The following is a 14,173-nucleotide window of genomic DNA, read 5'->3' on the forward strand; positions in this document are numbered from 1 at the left end:
ATGGAAAATAAGTATGGGCGCCTAACCAACGTTCTTCAGGACAAAGTTTGTCGAATAATTTTCTGTGCTGATTTACGGCAGTTTGATTTTTCAACTCTTGGCGAATTTTGTCCCTCAACAAGCCACTTATGCGTCTACTTTTTCTACATCCAGGTTTATGATTACGCTTACCAGATATTTCAACCCGTCCTTCGACCTTGTCTACAAATGACCAAAATGTTACAACAAACTTAACGCCACACATGCAATCTTCACAGCTTTTATGGGCGCAATACAAATTTATCCAACCTTCCTTGTTACAGTTTTTATCCTTAGCAATCGCCTCAAAGTTTAACAAATAATTGTTTGACACATTCGGGACACAACCGGCATACATCTTTCGAATTTGTTCAACAGCAATATCAACATACAACTCATTACCAAAATGGTGATTGGATCTATTTTCGACCAGGGATTGCCACTCCTGCAAGGACAACATAAACATGCCACTAACATTAACATTTGCACTGTGATGAAATTTTCGCTGAATGTCCAAACTTACTCCACCAAGTTCATTAATTACATCACAAGTTTCTTTGTTAGGAGAATAAACACATGCATTATCGTTTTCGGCTGCAATTTCTCCACATAACATCGTCGTAATATCGTCTCCGAAACTGTTGTTATCCAAACCATCAAAACCACTATGGTGGAGTTCAATGTTTTCCTCAGAAGCAACGCATGATGCCTTTTCCTCTACAGATCTAGAAGCAACCGGTGTACTAGTTTTAACGGGGAACTCAAGGTCAACAGCGAAAGTCTCAAAATCAAAACTACGACAGGTTGTGTCAGCGGAAGACGCATTCGGAATTTTATCGTTAGGCGAAAGTTTATTGTCGCCATTTAGTGAAACTTCACACTGTTGTGTTCTATGTGCAAAGCAAGATTGAGATTCAAGATGAACGCCAGAACATACCAAATTCGAGCACTTCCACTGGTCTTTCGTTAAAGTTACTGCGACGGACGATTTGTCAAACACGCATTTGGGATGAAACCACTGCAGACACGTTTCACACTCCACCATTAATGTACCATCGTAGGGCATATTGCAAACACAGAATAAAGTTTCATCAGGTACAGGCGTACTAGCTGGTGACAAATTTTGGGATATTTCCAAGTGATGCGTTTTTTTGAAACCCGTTTGAACTTTTTTGCGAAATTCACTGTTTGAAGCCCAAAACTTTTTTACTTTTAACCTGTTTTTTTCGCTCAAACCAAGTTTACAACATTTCAAAACCTCCTTAACGGCCTTGTTTGGCAGCCTTGACGTCCTTGGATATTCATGCAAACATTTAACTAGAGCTTGAACAGCTCCAAAAAAATTGATTTCCTCGTTTCGTGGTGTGGTTAAGGAGGTGGAACCGCGGCGTGGAGCCAACGACTTCTTAATTTCTTTTTCATTAGCCTTACAAAACTGGAACAGCTTTTTTAATCGCTTGTTAATTTCAACTCCCTCCCATAAATTGCAAGAGCACAGAAAATTAAAGCCAAGTGTTTTTGTGAATTGTTTACGTCCATAAAAGTCCAAATATCGGCAAATTACTTTAATTTTTCCATCACGAGTTTTATACTTGCCACCACCAGTTTGCACCAACCGTCCAGATAACCGCAACGGTAACAATAAAGCAGGTACGCAAGCATATCGCTTTCGACCAGGCCGGCTTCTCCAAATTACTCGACGAAAACCAGGAATAAACGAAAAACAGCTGAAGGCGCAATCAATCACATATCCAAAACCAACCGAAGACAAACAGTACTGCATAAAAAAAAGGTAGAACACAAAAAAACTGAGGATAGTGTAAATACCTCGTTTGAAGCCATCGAACGCAAATCCAAACAACTTTCCTATTGTACGAACGGCTTTAGCAGTCCCGCTGCGCTTTGCTTCATTGTCGACTCGGCCATGGGAGCCAACAGCTTTAGCCGACGAGTCACGAACGGCTTTAGCAGTCCCACTGCTCTTTGCTTCATTGTCGACTCGGCCATGGGAGCCAACAGCTTTAGCCGACGAGTCACGAACGGCTTTAGCAGTCCCACTGCTCTTTGCTTCATTGTCGACTCGGCCATGGGAGCCAACAGCTTTAGCCGACGAGTCACGAACGGCTTTAGCAGTCCCACTACTCTTTGCTTCATTGTCGACTCGGCCAAGGGAGCCAACAGCTTTAGCCGACGAGTCACGAACGGCTTTAGCAGTCCCACTGCTCTTTGCTTCATTGTCGACTCGGCCATGGGAGCCAACAGCTTTAGCCGACGAGTCACGAACGGCTTTAGCAGTCCCACTACTCTTTGCTTCATTGTCGACTCGGCCAAGGGAGCCAACAGCTTTAGCCGACGAGTCACGAACGGCTTTAGCAGCCCCACTGCTCTTTGCTTCATTGTCGACTCGGCCATGGGAGCCAACAGCTTTAGCCGACGAGTCACGAACGGCTTTAGCAGTCCCACTGCTCTTTGCTTCATTGTCGACTCGGCCATGGGAGCCAACAGCTTTAGCCGACGAGTCACGAACGGCTTTAGCAGTCCCACTACTCTTTGCTTCATTGTCGACTCGGCCAAGGGAGCCAACAGCTTTAGCCGACGAGTCACGAACGGCTTTAGCAGTCCCACTGCTCTTTGCTTCATTGTCGACTCGGCCATGGGAGCCAACAGCTTTAGCCGACGAGTCACGAACGGCTTTAGCAGTCCCACTACTCTTTGCTTCATTGTCGACTCGGCCAAGGGAGCCAACAGCTTTAGCCGACGAGTCACGAACGGCTTTAGCAGCCCCACTGCTCTTTGCTTCATTGTCGACTCGGCCATGGGAGCCAACAGCTTTAGCCGACGAGTCACGAACGGCTTTAGCAGTCCCATTGCTCTTTGCTTCATTGTCGACTCGGCCATGGGAGCCAACAGCTTTAGCCGACGAGTCACGAACGGCTTTAGCAGCCCCACTGCTCTTTGCTTCATTGTCGACTCGGCCATGGGAGCCAACAGCTTTAGCCGACGAGTCACGAACGGCTTCCTTCATGTTCTTTAGCCGCATGCAGTCAACGACGGAACCGAAACAGCTTAGGGGTTTGTATTTTCTTCGTCCGTTGAGTGATGGACTGGAGTGGAAAGAGTTGTTTGGAGTTGCTTTTTTTGGACAGACGTTGACGGTTGAAACTGTTTAACAGAAAATAGTTTGAATTGTGTCAAAATAAATTTGTTTCGTAATTTGTACTGCAAATTATTACAATACGAAATGGGAAACCATTAGATTATATGCTGCATTGAAATTATTTTGGTCATTTTTATCTCACCAACTGAATCTTCCACAGCCAGAAGAGTATGGACATGTTCTTCAAGACTGTCCATGTAGTGGCGCAGCCCTGCGTCTGAGAGATGGAGTTTATCGCTCCAGTTCCCTCGATCGTTGGAGATGTTAAAATCCAAGAAGCTGAGCCCATACTCCTGAGCAAGGTTGCACAGTACCCGGTTGACTTGTGGAACGCAGTCTTTGTGAAAACCAGATTGTTTCAAGATTCCAGCCATCACAATCTTAAACGAACATCATAAAAAAATGACTTATACCATTGAATATATTTCTAACCAAAAGGGGGAGTACGTTTATGTTACGCAAACAGACAAAAAATACTGGGGCCTGTATTCCTATTATTTGCTACGTGTTTAACAACTAAACTAACGTTGCTTACACAACAATAAACCAACCTGGGACTGCGGGTACGTTTGTTGGCACACCTCGATCAGCTGTTGAAAATCAGTCCCGATACTGTTATGGTGGTGATCAGCATGCCGAGAGACCAGGTCGTTCGTACCAAGAGCCAGAATGATAAAATCAACTGACTCGAACCTTTTCCCGTACATGAGTTCCTCCGCCCCATGGTTCAGTGTTCCCCCTGGAATAGAAATGGCACTTAAAGTAAAAAGTTTACTTATCGCCGATACCACCTGGGGGCAGACAATGTTCCTCCCGTTGCTATCGGTCACCAACAACACGGAAGGAAGTGGTGACCCCTCAGCAAGGAGGTAACATGTCTGCTTCCCGGACACTCCAACTTCATATTTCTTGGGCGGCGTTCTTCTTCCCATCGTCAATTGATCTTTGCTCCTCAAACACAGGACTGTCGTGGCTTGTTGAGAAATGTATTGGATACTGAGGTAGGCGGATATGGATGATGTCTCGGATAGCAATGGATGATAATAGAGCGTTTCGCAAGTATAGTTTTCTGCAAAATTATCAATTTAAATAAAACAGATCCCGTCAGCACAGATTGCATCGTTTCAAAGAGTGCTTAACTGCGTCTCCCAGTCGTTAACCACTCTTCACACTTAGCTACATCTCCCATACTTCAATTACGTCAATTAACAGATGAAAGGTATCATTTTAATTCAATACGATAGGAAAGAACTTAAATAATTCTGCTTTAAAAGACTTAAAATAGTTTTAAACTTTCTTCACTAAGTTTATGTAAAAATCAAACCATCATTGTATGCATCGCGGTAAGCTTCTCCAAGGCAAATATAAAGTTCTACACAATCTTATAGTCACCTACACGAACAAAATAATCAAAAATCTTCAAACATCTACTCACCAAGGTAACAAATAGCAAGTGAACTTTAATAAAATTTTGAACAAACTTCCGGTGTAATTGCTGTGACGTAACAAAGGTTAAGAAAGACGTCCATTGGGCAATTTAAAATAGGAGCAAAAGAGGAGCAATTGCTCCGACCAATCAGACAACACAAAATTACATTGAAAACATTATGAAAATGATAATGAGGAATATGGAGAAAACACAACATATTTCATAACGTTAAACATCTTCAACGCCACACCCAACTACAAAACGATAGTATTAAGCTAGGTAAAAGATGAGGAAAAGTAAGCCGCTTTCAGACAATTTTGCTGGGAGTTGTGGAGCCGGTTGGTATTTTAACTTATATCACCTTCACCTGCATGCTCTAGGCAAGCCCTGTGCAAAATTATAGGAAATCCTATGGCCCGGAAAGTGTTTGAATTTTCGCTTTTTGTCAAGATGTCTCTGCCGCCATTGCGCTCGCAAGCAGCCTCTATGCCGTCACACACAATGACCTGCCTTTGAGTCCATTTCGCTGGGAATTGTGGAGCCGGTTGGTATTTTAACTTATATCACCTTCACCTGCATGCTCTAGGCAAGCCCTGTGCAAAATTATAGGAAATCCTATGGCCCGGAAAGTGTTTGAATTTTCGCTTTTTGTCAAGATGTCTCTGCCGCCATTGCGCTCACAAGCAGCCTCTATGCCGTCACACACAATAACCTGTCATTGAATCTATTTCGCTGGGAATTGTGGAGCCGGTTGGTATTTTAATTTATATCACCTTCACCTGCATGCTCTAGGCAAGCCCTGTGCAAAATTATAGGAAATCCTATGGCCCGGAAAGTGTTTGAATTTTCGCTTTTTGTCAAGATGTCTCTGCCGCCATTGCGCTCACAAGCAGCCTCTATGCCGTCACACACAATGACCTGCCTTTGAGTCCATTTCGCTGGGAATTGTGGAGCCGGTTGGTATTTTTACTTATATCACCTTCACCTGCATGCTCTAGGCAAGCCCTGTGCAAAATTATAGGAAATCCTATGGCCCGGAAAGTGTTTGCATTTTCGCTTTTTTCAAGATGTCTCTGCCGCCATTGGGGTCACAAGCAGCCTGTATGCCGTCACACACAATGACCTTTGTTTGAGTCCATTTCGCTGGGAATTGTGGAGCCGGTTGGTATTTTAACTCATATCACCTTCACCTGCATGCTCTAGGCAAGCCCTGTGCAAAATTATAGGAAATCCTATGGCCCGGAAAGTGTTTGAATTTTCGCTTTGTGTCAAGATGTCTCTGCCGCCATTGCGCTCACAAGCAGCCTCTATGCCGTCACACACAATAACCTGTCATTGAATCTATTTCGCTGGGAATTGTGGAGCCGGTTGGTATTTTAATTTATATCACCTTCACCTGCATGCTCTAGGCAAGCCCTGTGCAAAATTATAGGAAATCCTATGGCCCGGAAAGTGTTTGAATTTTCGCTTTTTGTCAAGATGTCTCTGCCGCCATTGCGCTCACAAGCAGCCTCTATGCCGTCACACACAATGACCTGCCTTTGAGTCCATTTCGCTGGGAATTGTGGAGCCGGTTGGTATTTTTACTTATATCACCTTCACCTGCATGCTCTAGGCAAGCCCTGTGCAAAATTATAGGAAATCCTATGGCCCGGAAAGTGTTTGCATTTTCGCTTTTTTCAAGATGTCTCTGCCGCCATTGGGGTCACAAGCAGCCTGTATGCCGTCACACACAATGACCTTTGTTTGAGTCCATTTCGCTGGGAATTGTGGAGCCGGTTGGTATTTTAACTCATATCACCTTCACCTGCATGCTCCAGGCAAGCCCTGTGCAAAATTATAGGAAATCCTATGGCCCGGAAAGTGTTTGAATGTTCGCTTTTTGTCAAGATGTCTCTGCCGCCATTGCGCTCACAAGCAGCCTCTATGCCGTCACACACAATGACCTGCCTTTGAGTCCATTTCGCTGGGAATTGTGGAGCCGGTTGGTATTTTAACTTATATCACCTTCACCTGCATGCTCTAGGCAAGCCCTGTGCAAAATTATAGGAAATCCTATGGCCCGGAAAGTGTTTGAATTTTCGCTTTTTGTCAAGATGTCTCTGCCGCCATTGGGTTCACAAGCAGCCTGTATTCCGTCACACACAATGACCTGCCTTTGAGTCCATTTCGCTGGGAATTGTGGAGCCGGTTGGTATTTTAACTTATATCACCTTCACCTGCATGCTCTAGGCAAGCCCTGTGCAAAATTATGGGAAATCCTATGGCCCGGAAAATGTTTGAATTTTCGCTTTTTGTCAAGATGTCTCTGCCGCGCTCACAAGCAGCCTCTATGCCGTCACACACAATGACTTTTGTTTGAGTCCATTTCGCTAGGAATTGTGGAGCCGGTTGGTATTTTAACTTATATCACCTTCACCTGCATGCTCTAGGCAAGCCCTGTGCAAAATTATGGGAAATCCTATGGCCCGGAAAGTGTTTGAATTTTCGCTTTTTGTCAAGATGTCTCTGCCGCCATTGCGTTCACAAGCAGCCTGTATTCCGTCACACACAATGACCTGCCTTTGAGTCCATTTCGCTGGGAATTGTGGAGCCGGTTGGTATTTTAACTTATATCACCTTCACCTGCATGCTCTAGGCAAGCCCTGTGCAAAATTATAGGAAATCCTATGGCCCGGAAAGTGTTTGAATTTTCGCGTTTTGTCAAGATGTCTCTGCCGCCATTGCGCTCACAAGCAGCCTCTATGCCGTCACACACAATGACCTGCCTTTGAGTCCATTTCGCTGGGAATTGTGGAGCCGGTTGGTATTTTAATTTATATCACCTTCACCTGCATGCTCTAGGCAAGCCCTGTGCAAAATTATAGGAAATCCTATGGCCCGGAAAGTGTTTGAATTTTCGCTTTTTGTCAAGATGTCTCTGCCGCCATTGCGCTCACAAGCAGCCTCTATGCCGTCACACACAATGACCTGCCTTTGAGTCCATTTCGCTGGGAATTGTGGAGCCGGTTGGTATTTTAATTTATATCACCTTCACCTGCATGCTCTAGGCAAGCCCTGTGCAAAATTATAGGAAATCCTATGGCCCGGAAAGTGTTTGAATTTTCGCTTTTTGTCAAGATGTCTCTGCCGCCATTGCGCTCACAAGCAGCCTCTATGCCGTCACACACAATGACCTGCCTTTGAGTCCATTTCGCTGGGAATTGTGGAGCCGGTTGGTATTTTAACTTATATCACCTTCACCTGCATGCTCTAGGCAAGCCCTGTGCAAAATTATAGGAAATCCTATGGCCCGGAAAGTGTTTGAATTTTCGCTTTTTGTCAAGATGTCTCTGCCGCCATTGCGCTCACAAGCAGCCTCTATGCCGTCACACACAATGACCTGCCTTTGAGTCCATTTCGCTGGGAATTGTGGAGCCGGTTGGTATTTTAACTTATATCACCTTCACCTGCATGCTCTAGGCAAGCCCTGTGCAAAATTATAGGAAATCCTATGGCCCGGAAAGTGTTTGAATTTTCGCTTTTTGTCAAGATGTCTCTGCCGCCATTGCGCTCACAAGCAGCCTCTATGCCGTCACACACAATGACTTGCCTTTGAGTCCATTTCGCTGGGAATTGTGGAGCCGGTTGGTATTTTAACTTATATCACCTTCACCTGCATGCTCTAGGCAAGCCCTGTGCAAAATTATAGGAAATCCTATGGCCCGGAAAGTGTTTGAATTTTTGCTTTTTGTCAAGATGTCTCTGCCGCCATTGCGCTCGCAAGCAGCCTCTATGCCGTCACACACAATGACCTGCCTTTGAGTCCATTTCGCTGGGAATTGTGGAGCCGGTTGGTATTTTAACTTATATCACCTTCACCAGCATGCTCTAGGCAAGCCCTGTGCAAATTGATAGGAAGTTCTATGTCCCGGAAAGTGATTGATTTTTGGCTTACATTAACAGTTGCTTTTGGTATGTAAAATTGGTATGGATCCATGTTCATGTCCATGTTGCTTTCGTTTTTAAAAATTTTCGTTACTTTGTCAATTTGTTGTGTTTTTCTTCGGATTGTATTGTTGTTTTTGCAGATTATAAGTTGGTCACATTTCTGAATCACTTATGAAACATGTTATAATTTCATAGAAATTTGATTTAAGCTGTGTTTACTGATGCGTAAATTAAATTTCGTGAATTTTTTTTTTATTTCGCCGAAATGACGACGGTTAGTTAACCATTCCACACTGAAACCTCAAAAGCAAGTGGAACTTCGTTTTCACAAGGGAAACTCCCGAATTACGTATCATAGCGTCTTTCCTCTCATTCGTTGTAATGTCTTGCGCAACTTCTTTAAATTAGTTGTAATACCTTCCGCGGCGTGGCTGTTGTCGAAATTTAAGATTCCTCTTTTTTCTGACAGGATTCAAAAGTTCTTTTTGTTGTACAGTTATTTAAATGCGGTGAGTTAATATGGCAATTGCCTTTTTTTTATTGGAAGTATCTTACAAAACAATGTGCGCAGCAATCAACCAAACAGGCCGCACGTTGAAACATTTTTTTTCAACGAACGGAATTTAACTCTTTTTACATTTTTGCTACAATTCGTTGTATTTCACCAGATGGGGTTAAACCAGTTGATAAGCAGAGAGAGAAATAGAAAACAGAAGACACTGACAGAAAACAATAGTTCTTTTTGCATCCTTTGCATCACAGGATTTTCTTTCCGCATCTCATCCAAAACCTTCGAGCCCTTGTTTTTGTGTGGAAAAGGGCGGTCGGGTACTGGGACGTCCAAAAAGTTGCAAAGGGGTTCCCAGCCTTCTTTTACTTCATAAACCAGCAGCTGATTTTTTGGAACTGTCTGCAATAGATGTGACATGATATTATAAATAACAGAACAACTGCCGTAATAAACATAAGTTAGGAGGGCTGAAAAATAATAGTTTCCTTTGATGCTGCTGCAGCATTATGGTGTTATAGAAATTAAAAAAGGTAAACTTTTTTCTGAAAAGGATGTGGGATGCCATTGACCATCTTGGTGAGGTGGACATGAATGATGTTTACTATTATGAGCTCCTTCGACAAAAATCCAATGCACAAAAGACAAAGACGATTCTGTTGGCGTGTTTTCCAATTTAATAAGCGTTCGAAAGTCATCTTGAGAACCCAATATAGCCTACCTCTAAGACATGCTTCTCATGCTTTCTTTTGAAACGCTTCAGTTCTTCCTCAGGGTAGATTGTGAAGCTCGTTCCGGGCCAATTGGCACCGGTTCCCATATGACGACCTATAAACGAAACGTAACTCGTTTCCGACAACTTATTTTTCGTCCTCTGTTAACTTTGACATTGTGCTCGCCTTCAGTCACGTTAAAAAGATTTTTACTACACTACGACACAGAATGAACACTAAAGGTTATCCTATAGGTACGTCATTGAAATCACCTTGAAACGTTAAGTTCTTACCGACTCTTGTGATGTGGCACTGGGCCTTGTAACCCGTGTAGGTGATAGCTCGGACAAGTCGAAACATTACATCGGTATTGAGTTCACCAAATTGTTTCACGACGCTTTTTGTCCAACTTTTTTCGTCCCGCGAAGTTAAAATTACCTGCGAAATTTATTGCTGACACAGGGTTAAATAATTGTACGCAAGAATGACGAAGCCCTGTTTAGTTAACAGAAAGCGCTACATTCACAAAATGACACGTTAGGGCTGCTACACAAAAGTACACGTTAGTGATAAACAAAGGAACAACCTTGGAATCAGGAAACGCTTTGAAAATTTCCTCCCAGTGAACATTGCACGGGTTGTCAGTCACCGCATCGACACTTTCATACATTCTTCTCGTGACCTCAATTTTGAAACCTCCCTCAATCTGTGTTTTCCAATCGTCCCCAAGGTAATAGAAATTTTCCAGCCAATCATATACCTCGTAACCTAACAATGTCAGCGCCGCGCACATTGTTTTGGTTCCGGTTTTTTCCAAACCGGCTACAATAACTTTCATGGCGGTAGTAGCAGAGCGTAACTTATTTGAGAATGATCTGACCACAAATGTTTATACGTTGTTAACAGAACGCATCTGATTAAAAATGATAAAACAACATATGTTTTATACGTCAATAATATAACTCGTCTTTTTAGTAACGTGCTTCCTGCTTACTTTTGGTTACATTTAGCTGTCCAGCAGGAAACTGGTGTGGTTAATTATTTACTACAAAACTCAGCGGTCCAGCAATATCTCGTATGTCTACAAGTTGCGAACTTACGACCATCTAGTCTATTTACCACAGCCAAACTGGATATAAATACCATTATTTTTTGTACAATTGCTGCCAGCAGCTACTGAAGTTTTAACAATCTTATAAATTTGCCCTTTTTTGAAAAAAAATGTGCTCGTTATGCTGACCAAGAGCCTTAATTATTTTTCTCATATAATTCAACAAATAAGTTTTGCATTAACACATAACCATAGCTTTTAAGTTTTCTATTTAGTTTGGGTTATATTTAAATTTAAACCACTTTATATATTTCTGGCCAACCATATTTGAACTGGACATTATAAGAAGGTCAGGAGATATTGGGTAAGGGGTTTTCCCAAGCTGCTCTTAATTGTGTCGAATCATCGTGACAACCTATTTGCTGAGTCATGTGACAAAGCTTCGAAAACGAACGTGAAAGGTCACAGAATGTATTTTTTGCGCTATCATGGAAAATTTTGTGACCGGTTGAGCGTGTGGTCGGGTCTACTCTCAAACAGTCTGGCTTGGTTTTCTTGGGCATGTGTGTCAGCAAAATAGCGGTTCCAAAGTTATATAATATTGTGGAGCACTTAGCATTATGCTAAAATATTTTTTTTTTCAGTTTTTCGTTGGTTATTTTATTTAGTTGATGCATGAGGTATAGTGTATAAAAAGGTCACATTGGAAAGTTCACAATATCCGCAAAGGATTTTTCTATTTGATTGCGCAAACAATCTGACGTTTTTGGTAGGTGAATGCATCAGCTAATTTTCGCCTAAAAGATTTTTGTTCATATCACATTTTCCATTCGGGGTTATAGGAAGTGCCAGAACAGTTGGTGTTTAGAGAAGTAAATGATTTATAAAAACACACATACTATAGTTATGTTTTTTGGTACCTTCATCTGTTATGTATAGCTAAGAATGTATCAATACATGAATTAATCTATTAATTTGAAACAGTAACTAAGGGATAATTTAATTAATCACTATGTCAGCAACTAAAGTAGCAGTAGTCACTGGCAGTAATCGGGGAATTGGTCTTGCCATTGTCAAGTTGCTGTCAACTCGTTTCCATGGTGATGTCTATCTAACTGCTAGGAACATAAGCAAGGGCAAAGCTGCTGCAAGTGCAATAAATCAAGAAGGTCTGTCTGTTAAAGTACAACAACTTGACATTGACAACACAAATAGCATAAAAAATCTGCATGATTTTATGCTCAACAAATACGGAGGTATCGATGTGTTAATAAATAATGCTGGAATCAAAATGAAAAATGATGATGCTAACCATGCACGGCCTGTTATGAATACCAATTTCTTTGGCACCATGAACATAACAAAGAAGATGTTTCCAATTATAAGGCCTAATGGTCGTGTTGTTAACATTGCCGGGTTCATTAGTACCATGGCCATGAAAAAGTGTAGCCCCGATGTTCAAGCTCTGTTCCGCTCCGATTCCACCACTGAAGAAGAGTTAATAAAGCTAATGGATGAGTTTGTTGAGCTTGCTGAAGTTGGAAAACATGTTGAAAGAGGGTTTGCTGATATGCCGTATGGGATGTCGAAAATAGGTGTTGCAGTATTGAGTAGAATCCAAGCTCGGGAGCTGCGTGCAACAGGTAGAAATGATATTTTGCTCAATTCTTGTTGTCCTGGCTGGGTCAGAACCGATATGGGTGGACCAAAGGCTCCAAAAAGCCCCGAGCAAGGGGCTGAAACCCCTGTACACTTGGCTCTTTTGCCTGATGATATTGGTGAACCACATGGTAAATACATTTCAGGCAAGAAAATACAAAAGTGGTAGAATCTTAAAAGGTCAAGAGCAACTTCGTTAATGACTTTCTGTATTGCTACATTCTTGCCAGTGTTTTGTTCACGGTTGAGATAAAAAGTGTTATTTTTGAAATAGTTTTTCTTTATTTTTTGCTGCTAAGAAACATATTGCAGATATTACAAGCAAAGTTATAATAAATGATACATTTTTTGCTTGCAGGGTTTATTTTTTGTGACAATACATAATAAACAAACCTTTGTAAGCTCTCCTGCATAAAGTCATATTTTGCAATTTGTGATTAAATTTATGAAACCAGTAGAAAAAATGTCCCTTTCCAAAGTTGCAGTGGTGACAGGAGGTAACAAAGGAATTGGTTTTGCCATTGTGCAAGAATTATGCAGAAAATTTAATGGTGATGTGTTCCTGACTGCCAGAAGCGATGCTCGCGGAAAAGAGGCGGTACAACAGATATCAAGTAAGGGCATGAAAGTACAATTCCATCAACTTGATGTTAATGACCTCGGAAGTATACAAACACTGCAAGATGCAATTACAAAAAGCTATGGTGGCATTGATATCCTGGTTAATAATGCTGGAATTTTATTTAAAAAAGAGGACCCAACACCTGTTGCGGAACAGGCACTGGCCACGCTTCAAACAAATTATTTTGGAACACTTAATGTTTCAAATTGCTTACTTCCAATCATGAAAAAGGGGGGTAGAGTGGTAAACGTGTCAAGCCAACTGTGCTTCACGGCTTTGCAACAATGCAGCAATAATTTGCAATCAGTGTTTCAATCAGACTCCATAACTGAATCAGAGCTCAGTGAAAAAATGCATGAGTATGTGGAGTTGGCCAAGACAGGCCAACGAAAGGACAAAGGATATGCGGTCTCCTCCTATGGAGTTTCAAAAATTGGAGTGACAGTTTTGTCGAGAATTCAAGCAAGGGAAATGGTTGCACAAAACAGGGGTGATATCCTCATCAACTCTTGTTGTCCAGGTTGGGTCAAGACTGACTTAAGTAGTCCTATGGCAGAAAGAACACCAGAGGAAGGAGCCGATACCCCTGTATATTTGGCACTTCTACCAGAGGGTGCATTAGAACCACAGGGTGAATTTTTGCTTGACAGGCAAATTCGTAAATGGTAGAAACATTACATGTAGATATAAAACAAAAACGTTAAGAAAGTTATGTACTAACCACCAAAACTTGCAGGTCTTCATAAATAAGCAAAATATTGGTGTTTTTGCACAGACATTTTTTGCTTTCTGTTCAGAGATGTTGCTGCAAATTTATTTTCTTAGTTGTATGCTAGAGTGCAATTAGTTTATCTTTTGTTAGAGTTTAATTCTATCACTTTCAAACCATTTCAATCATACATTTATAGTACTGCTTTTTGTGTACGTTGCACATTTAAAATTTTCATGTTTATTACCTGACTCGCGATCTGTGTTTTCTTTACCTTATGCAAGCAATGGTGGTTATTTTTATTCATATTGGTATTTTCATAATTTTGCAATTACTAAATTGCTTCAATTATAAAACATTTCTTCTAACTAAAACAA

General features: G+C 41.7%; 2 pseudogenes; both read left to right on the forward strand.

The window, feature by feature from the left end:
- The first annotated feature begins 11,794 nt into the window (after window positions 1-11,794).
- Window positions 11,795-12,641, forward strand: LOC145895189 (carbonyl reductase [NADPH] 1 pseudogene; annotated as a pseudogene).
- Window positions 12,642-12,910: 269 nt separating this feature from the next.
- Window positions 12,911-14,137, forward strand: LOC145895185 (carbonyl reductase [NADPH] 1 pseudogene; annotated as a pseudogene).
- The last annotated feature ends 36 nt before the right edge of the window (window positions 14,138-14,173 follow it).

The sequence above is a fragment of the Ascidia mentula genome, chromosome 3 (assembly GCF_947561715.1).
Source record: "Ascidia mentula chromosome 3, kaAscMent1.1, whole genome shotgun sequence".
Lineage (NCBI taxonomy): Eukaryota > Metazoa > Chordata > Ascidiacea > Phlebobranchia > Ascidiidae > Ascidia > Ascidia mentula.